Source organism: Engystomops pustulosus, chromosome 1, assembly GCF_040894005.1.
Source record: "Engystomops pustulosus chromosome 1, aEngPut4.maternal, whole genome shotgun sequence".
NCBI lineage: Eukaryota > Metazoa > Chordata > Amphibia > Anura > Leptodactylidae > Engystomops > Engystomops pustulosus.
Window position 1 is genome coordinate 91,425,432 of NC_092411.1, and position 9,986 is coordinate 91,435,417.

A 9,986-nucleotide genomic window follows, 5' to 3' on the forward strand; every position below is an offset into this window, starting at 1 on the left:
TTGTCACAATGGCCCATTATGACATCACAATGACCCATTGTCACAATGGCCCATTATGACATCACAATGACCCATTGTCACAATGGCCCATTATGACATCACAATGACCCATTGTCACAATGGCCCATTATGACATCACAATGGCCCATTATGACATCACAATGACCCATTGTCAAAATGGTCCATTATGACATCACAATGGCCCATTATGACATCACAATGACCCATTGTCACAATGGCCCATTATGATATCACAATGACCCATTGTCACAATAGCCCATTATGACATCACATTGACCCATTGTCACAATGGCCCATTTTGACATCACAATGACCCATTGTCACAATGGCCCATTATGACATCACAATGACCCATTGTCACAATGGCCCATTATGACATCACAATGACCCATTGTCACAATGGCCCATTATGACATCACAATGACCCATTGTCACAATGGCCCATTATGACATCACAATGACCCATTGTCACAATGGCCCATTATGACATCACAATGACCCATTGTCACAATGGCCCATTATGACATCACAATGACCCATTGTCACAATGGCCCATTATGACATCACAATGGCCCATTATGACATCACAATGACCCATTGTCACAATGGTCCATTATGACATCACAATGACCCATTGTCACAATGGCCCATTGTGACATCACAATGACCCATTGTCACAATAGCCCATTATGACATCACATTGACCCATTATGACATCACAATGACCCATTGTCACAATGGCCCATTATGACATCACAATGACCCATTATGACATCACAATGACCCATTATGACATCACAATGGCCCATTATGACATCACAATGACCCATGATGACATCACAATGACCCATTGTCACAATGGCCCATTATGACATCACAATGACCCATTATGACATCACAATGACCCATTGTCACAATAGCCCATTATGACATCACAATGGCCCATTATGACATCACAATGACCCATTGTCACAATGGCCCATTATGACATCACAATGACCAATTGTCACAATGGCCCATTATGACATCACAATGACCCATTGTCACAATGGCCCATTATGACATCACAATGGCACATTATGACATCATAATGACCAATTGTCACAATGGCCCATTATGACATCACAATGACCCATTGTCACAATGGCCCATTATGACATCACAATGGCCCATTATGACATCACAATGACCCATTATCACAATGGCCCATTATGACATCACAATGACCCATTGTCACAATGGCCCATTATGACATCACAATAACCCATTGTCACAATGGCCCATTATGACATCACAATGACCCATTATGACATCACAATGACCCATTGTCACAATGGCCCATTATGACATCACAATGACCCATTATTACCTCACAATGACCCATTGTCACAATGGCCCATTATGACAACACAATGACACATTGTCACAATGGCCCATTATGACATCACATTGACCCATTGTTACAATGGCCCATTATGACATCACAATGGCCCATTATGACATTACAATGACCCATTGTCACAATGACCCATTATGACATCACAATGACCCATTGTCACAATGACCCATTATGACATCACAATGGCCCATTATGACATCACAATGACCCATTGTCACAATGGCCCATTATGACATCACAATGACCCATTGTCACAATGGCCCATTATGACATCACAATGGCCCATTATGACATCACAATGACCCATTGTCACAATGGCCCATTATGACATCACAATGACCCATTGTCACAATGGCCCATTATGACATCACAATGGCCCATTATGACATCACAATGACCCATTGTCACAATGGTCCATTATGAAATCACAATGACCCATTATGACATCACAATGACCCATTGTCACAATGGTCCATTATGACATCACAATGACCCATTATGACATCATAATGACCAATTGTCACAATGGCCCATTATGACATCACAATGACCCATTGTCACAATGGCTCATTATGACATCACATTGACCCATTGTCACAATGGCCCATTATGACATCACAATGACCCATTGTCACAATGGCCCATTATGACATCACAATGACCAATTGTCACAATGGCCCATTATGACATCACAATGACCCATTGTCACAATGGCCCATTATGACATCACAATGGCACATTATGACATCATAATGACCAATTGTCACAATGGCCCATTATGACATCACAATGACCCATTGTCACAATGGCCCATTATGACATCACAATGGCCCATTATGACATCACAATGACCCATTATCACAATGGCCCATTATGACATCACAATGACCCATTGTCACAATGGCCCATTATGACATCACAATAACCCATTGTCACAATGGCCCATTATGACATCACAATGACCCATTATGACATCACAATGACCCATTGTCACAATGGCCCATTATGACATCACAATGACCCATTATTACCTCACAATGACCCATTGTCACAATGGCCCATTATGACAACACAATGACACATTGTCACAATGGCCCATTATGACATCACATTGACCCATTGTCACAATGGCCCATTATGACATCACAATGGCCCATTATGAAATCACAATGACCCATTATCACAATGGCCCATTATGACATCACAATGACCCATTGTCACAATGGCCCATTATGACATCACAATAACCCATTGTCACAATGGCCCATTATGACATCACAATGACCCATTATGACATCACAATGACCCATTGTCACAATGGCCCATTATGACATCACAATGACCCATTGTCACAATGGCCCATTATGACATCACAATGGCACATTATGACATCACAATGACCCATTGTCACAATGGCCCATTATGACATCATAATGACCAATTGTCACAATGGCCCATTATGACATCACAATGGCCGATTGTCACAATGGCCCATTATGACATCACAATGACCCATTGTCACAATAGCCCATTATGACATCACAATGACCCATTATGACATCACAATGACCCATTATGACATCACAATGGCCCATTATGACATCAGAATGACCCATTATGACATCAGAATGACCCATTGTCACAATGGCCCATTATGACATCACAATGACCCATTATGACATCACAATGACCCATTGTCACAATGGCCCATTATGACATCACAATGACCGATTGTCACAATGGCCCATTATGACATCACAATGACCCATTGTCACAATAGCCCATTATGATATCACAATGACCCACTATGACATCACAATGACCCATTATGACATCACAATGACCCATTGTCACAATGGTCCATTATGACATCACAATGACCCATTGTCACAATGGCCCATTATGACATCACAATGACCCATTGTCACAATGGCCCATTATGACATCACAATGGCCCATTATGACATCACAATGACCCATTGTCACAATGGCCCATTATGACATCACAATGGCCCATTGTCACAATGGCCCATTATGACATCACAATGGCCCATTATGACATCACAATGACCCATTGTCACAATGGTCCATTATGACATCACAATGACCCATTGTCACAATGGTCCATTATGACATCACAATGGCCCATTATGACATCACAATGACCCATTGTCACAATGGCCCATTATGACATCACAATGACCCATTGTCACAATGGTCCATTATGACATCACAATGGCCCATTGTCACAATGGCCCATTATGACATCACAATGGCCCATTATGACATCACAATGACCCATTGTCACAATGGTCCATTATGACATCACAATGACCCATTGTCACAATGGTCCATTATGACATCACAATGGCCCATTATGACATCACAATGACCCATTGTCACAATGGCCCATTATGACATCACAATGACCCATTGTCACAATGGTCCATTATGACATCACAATGACCCATTATGACATCACAATGGCCCATTATGACATCACAATGGTCCCATTATGACATCACAATGACCAATTGTCACAATAGCCCATTATGACATCACAATGACCCATTATGACATCATAATGAACCATTGTCACAATAGCCCATTATGACATCATAATGACCAATTGTCACAATGGCCCATTATGACAACACAATGACCCATTGTCACAATGGCCCATTATGACATCACAATGACCCATTGTCACAATGGCCCATTATGACCTCACAATGACACATTGTCACAATGGCCCATTATGACATCACAATGACCCATTGTCACAATGGCCCATTATGACATCACAATGGCCCATTATGACATCACAATGACCCATTGTCACAATGGCCCATTATGACAACACAATGACCCATTGTCACAATGGCCCATTATGACAACACAATGACCCATTGTCACAATGGCCCATTATGACATCACAATGACCCATTGTCACAATGGCCCATTATGACAACACAATGACCCATTGTCACAATGGCCCATTATGACATCAGAATGACCCATTATGACATCAGAATGACCCATTGTCACAATGGCCCATTATGACATCACAATGACCCATTATGACATCACAAGGACCTATTGTCACAATGGCCCATTATGACATCACAATGACCCATTGTCACAATGGCCCATTATGACATCACAATGACCCATTGTCACAATGGCCCATTATGACATCACAATGACCCATTGTCACAATGGCCCATTATGACATCACAATGACCCATTGTCACAATGGCCCATTATGACATCACAATGACCCATTGTCACAATGGCCCATTATGACATCACAATGACCCATTGTCACAATGGCCCATTATGACATCACAATGACCCATTGTCACAATGGCCCATTATGACATCACAATGACCCATTGTCACAATGGCCCATTATGACATCACAATGACCCATTGTCACAATGGCCCATTATGACATCACAATGACCCATTGTCACAATGGCCCATTATGACATCACAATGACCCATTGTCACAATGGCCCATTATGACATCACAATGGCCCATTATGACATCACAATGACCCATTGTCACAATGGTCCATTATGACATCACAATGGCCCATTATGACATCACAATGACCCATTGTCACAATGGCCCATTATGATATCACAATGACCCATTGTCACAATAGCCCATTATGACATCACATTGACCCATTGTCACAATGGCCCATTTTGACATCACAATGACCCATTGTCACAATGGTCCATTATGACATCACAATGACCCATTGTCACAATGGTCCATTATGACATCACAATGACCCATTGTCACAATGGTCCATTATGACATCACAATGGCCCATTATGACATCACAATGACCCATTGTCACAATGGTCCATTATGACATCACAATGGCCCATTGTCACAATGGCCCATTATGACATCACAATGGCCCATTTTGACATCACAATGACCCATTGTCACAATGGTCCATTATGACATCACAATGACCCATTGTCACAATGGTCCATTATGACATCACAATGGCCCATTATGACATCACAATGACCCATTGTCACAATGGCCCATTATGACATCACAATGACCCATTGTCACAATGGTCCATTATGACATCACAATGACCCATTATGACATCACAATGACCCATTGTCACAATGGCCCATTATGACATCACAATGGTCCCATTATGACATCACAATGACCAATTGTCACAATAGCCCATTATGACATCACAATGACCCATTATGACATCATAATGAACCATTGTCACAATAGCCCATTATGACATCATAATGACCAATTGTCACAATGGCCCATTATGACAACACAATGACCCATTGTCACAATGGCCCATTATGACATCACAATGACCCATTGTCACAATGGCCCATTATGACCTCACAATGACACATTGTCACAATGGCCCATTATGACATCACAATGACCCATTGTCACAATGGCCCATTATGACATCACAATGGCCCATTATGACATCACAATGACCCATTGTCACAATGGCCCATTATGACAACACAATGACCCATTGTCACAATGGCCCATTATGACATCACAATGACCCATTGTCACAATGGCCCATTATGACAACACAATGACCCATTGTCACAATGGCCCATTATGACATCAGAATGACCCATTATGACATCAGAATGACCCATTGTCACAATGGCCCATTATGACATCACAATGACCCATTATGACATCACAATGACCTATTGTCACAATGGCCCATTATGACATCACAATGACCCATTGTCACAATGGCCCATTATGACATCACAATGACCCATTGTCACAATGGCCCATTATGACATCACAATGACCCATTGTCACAATGGCCCATTATGACATCACAATGACCCATTGTCACAATGGCCCATTATGACATCACAATGACCCATTGTCACAATGGCCCATTATGACATCACAATGACCCATTGTCACAATGGCCCATTATGACATCACAATGACCCATTGTCACAATGGCCCATTATGACATCACAATGACCCATTGTCACAATGGCCCATTATGACATCACAATGACCCATTGTCACAATGGCCCATTATGACATCACAATGGCCCATTATGACATCACAATGACCCATTGTCACAATGGCCCATTATGATATCACAATGACCCATTGTCACAATAGCCCATTATGACATCACATTGACCCATTGTCACAATGGCCCATTTTGACATCACAATGACCCATTGTCACAATGGCCCATTATGACATCACAATGACCCATTGTCACAATGGCCCATTATGACATCACAATGACCCATTGTCACAATGGCCCATTATGACATCACAATGACCCATTGTCACAATGGCCCATTATGACATCACAATGACCCATTGTCACAATGGCCCATTATGACATCACAATGGCCCATTGTCACAATGGCCCATTATGACATCACAATGGCCCATTATGACATCACAATGACCCATTGTCACAATGGCCCATTATGACATCACAATGGTCCCATTATGACATCACAATGACCCATTGTCACAATAGCCCATTATGACATCACAATGACCCATTGTCACAATGGCCCATTATGACATCACAATGACCCATTGTCACAATGGCCCATTATGACATCACAATGGCCCATTATGACATCACAATGACCCATTGTCACAATGGTCCATTATGACATCACAATGACCCATTATGACATCATAATGACCAATTGTCACAATGGCCCATTATGACATCACAATGACCCATTGTCACAATGGCTCATTATGACATCACATTGACCCATTGTCACAATGGCCCATTATGACATCACAATGACCCATTGTCACAATGGCCCATTATGACATCACAATGACCAATTGTCACAATGGCCCATTATGACATCACAATGACCCATTGTCACAATGGCCCATTATGACAACACAATGACACATTGTCACAATGGCCCATTATGACATCACATTGACCCATTGTCACAATGGCCCATTATGACATCACAATGGCCCATTATGACATTACAATGACCCATTGTCACAATGACCCATTATGACATCACAATGACCCATTGTCACAATGACCCATTATGACATCACAATGACCAATTGTCACAATGGCCCATTATGACATCACAATGACCCATTGTCACAATGGCTCATTATGACATCACATTGACCCATTGTCACAATGGCCCATTATGACATCACAATGACCCATTGTCACAATGGCCCATTATGACATCATAATGACCAATTGTCACAATGGCCCATTATTACCTCACAATGACCCATTGTCACAATGGCCCATTATGACAACACAATGACACATTGTCACAATGGCCCATTATGACATCACATTGACCCATTGTCACAATGGCCCATTATGACATCACAATGGCCCATTATGACATTACAATGACCCATTGTCACAATGACCCATTATGACATCACAATGACCCATTGTCACAATGACCCATTATGACATCACAATGGCCCATTATGACATCACAATGACCCATTGTCACAATGGCCCATTATGACATCACAATGACCCATTGTCACAATGGCCCATTATGACATCACAATGGCCCATTATGACATCACAATGACCCATTGTCACAATGGCCCATTATGACATCACAATGACCCATTGTCACAATGGCCCATTATGACATCACAATGGCCCATTATGACATCACAATGACCCATTGTCACAATGGTCCATTATGAAATCACAATGACCCATTATGACATCACAATGACCCATTGTCACAATGGTCCATTATGACATCACAATGACCCATTATGACATCATAATGACCAATTGTCACAATGGCCCATTATGACATCACAATGACCCATTGTCACAATGGCTCATTATGACATCACATTGACCCATTGTCACAATGGCCCATTATGACATCACAATGACCCATTGTCACAATGGCCCATTATGACATCACAATGACCAATTGTCACAATGGCCCATTATGACATCACAATGACCCATTGTCACAATGGCCCATTATGACATCACAATGGCACATTATGACATCATAATGACCAATTGTCACAATGGCCCATTATGACATCACAATGACCCATTGTCACAATGGCCCATTATGACATCACAATGACCCATTGTCACAATGGCTCATTATGACATCACATTGACCCATTGTCACAATGGCCCATTATGACATCACAATGACCCATTGTCACAATGGCCCATTATGACATCACAATGACCAATTGTCACAATGGCCCATTATGACATCACAATGACCCATTGTCACAATGGCCCATTATGACATCACAATGGCACATTATGACATCATAATGACCAATTGTCACAATGGCCCATTATGACATCACAATGACCCATTGTCACAATGGCCCATTATGACATCACAATGGCCCATTATGACATCACAATGACCCATTATCACAATGGCCCATTATGACATCACAATGACCCATTGTCACAATGGCCCATTATGACATCACAATAACCCATTGTCACAATGGCCCATTATGACATCACAATGACCCATTATGACATCACAATGACCCATTGTCACAATGGCCCATTATGACATCACAATGACCCATTACTACCTCACAATGACCCATTGTCACAATGGCCCATTATGACAACACAATGACACATTGTCACAATGGCCCATTATGACATCACATTGACCCATTGTCACAATGGCCCATTATGACATCACAATGGCCCATTATGACATCACAATGACCCATTATCACAATGGCCCATTATGACATCACAATGACCCATTGTCACAATGGCCCATTATGACATCACAATAACCCATTGTCACAATGGCCCATTATGACATCACAATGACCCATTATGACATCACAATGACCCATTGTCACAATGGCCCATTATGACATCACAATGACCCATTGTCACAATGGCCCATTATGACATCACAATGGCACATTATGACATCACAATGACCCATTGTCACAATGGCCCATTATGACATCACAATGACCCATTGTCACAATGGCCCATTATGACAACACAACGGCCCATTATGACATCACAATGACCCATTATCACAATGGCCCATTATGACATCACAATGATCCATTGTCACAATGGCCCATTATGACATCACAATGGCCCATTATGACATCACAATGACCCATTGTCACAATGGCCCATTATGACATCACAATGACCCATTATGACATCACAATGACCCATTGTCACAATGGCCCATTATGACATCACAATGGTCCCATTATGACATCACAATGACCCATTGTCACAATAGCCCATTATGACATCACAATGACCCATTGTCACAATGGCCCATTATGACATCACAATGACCCATTGTCACAATGGCCCATTATGACATCACAATGGCCCATTATGACATCACAATGACCCATTGTCACAATGGTCCATTATGACATCACAATGACCCATTATGACATCATAATGACCAATTGTCACAATGGCCCATTATGACATCACAATGACCCATTGTCACAATGGCTCATTATGACAT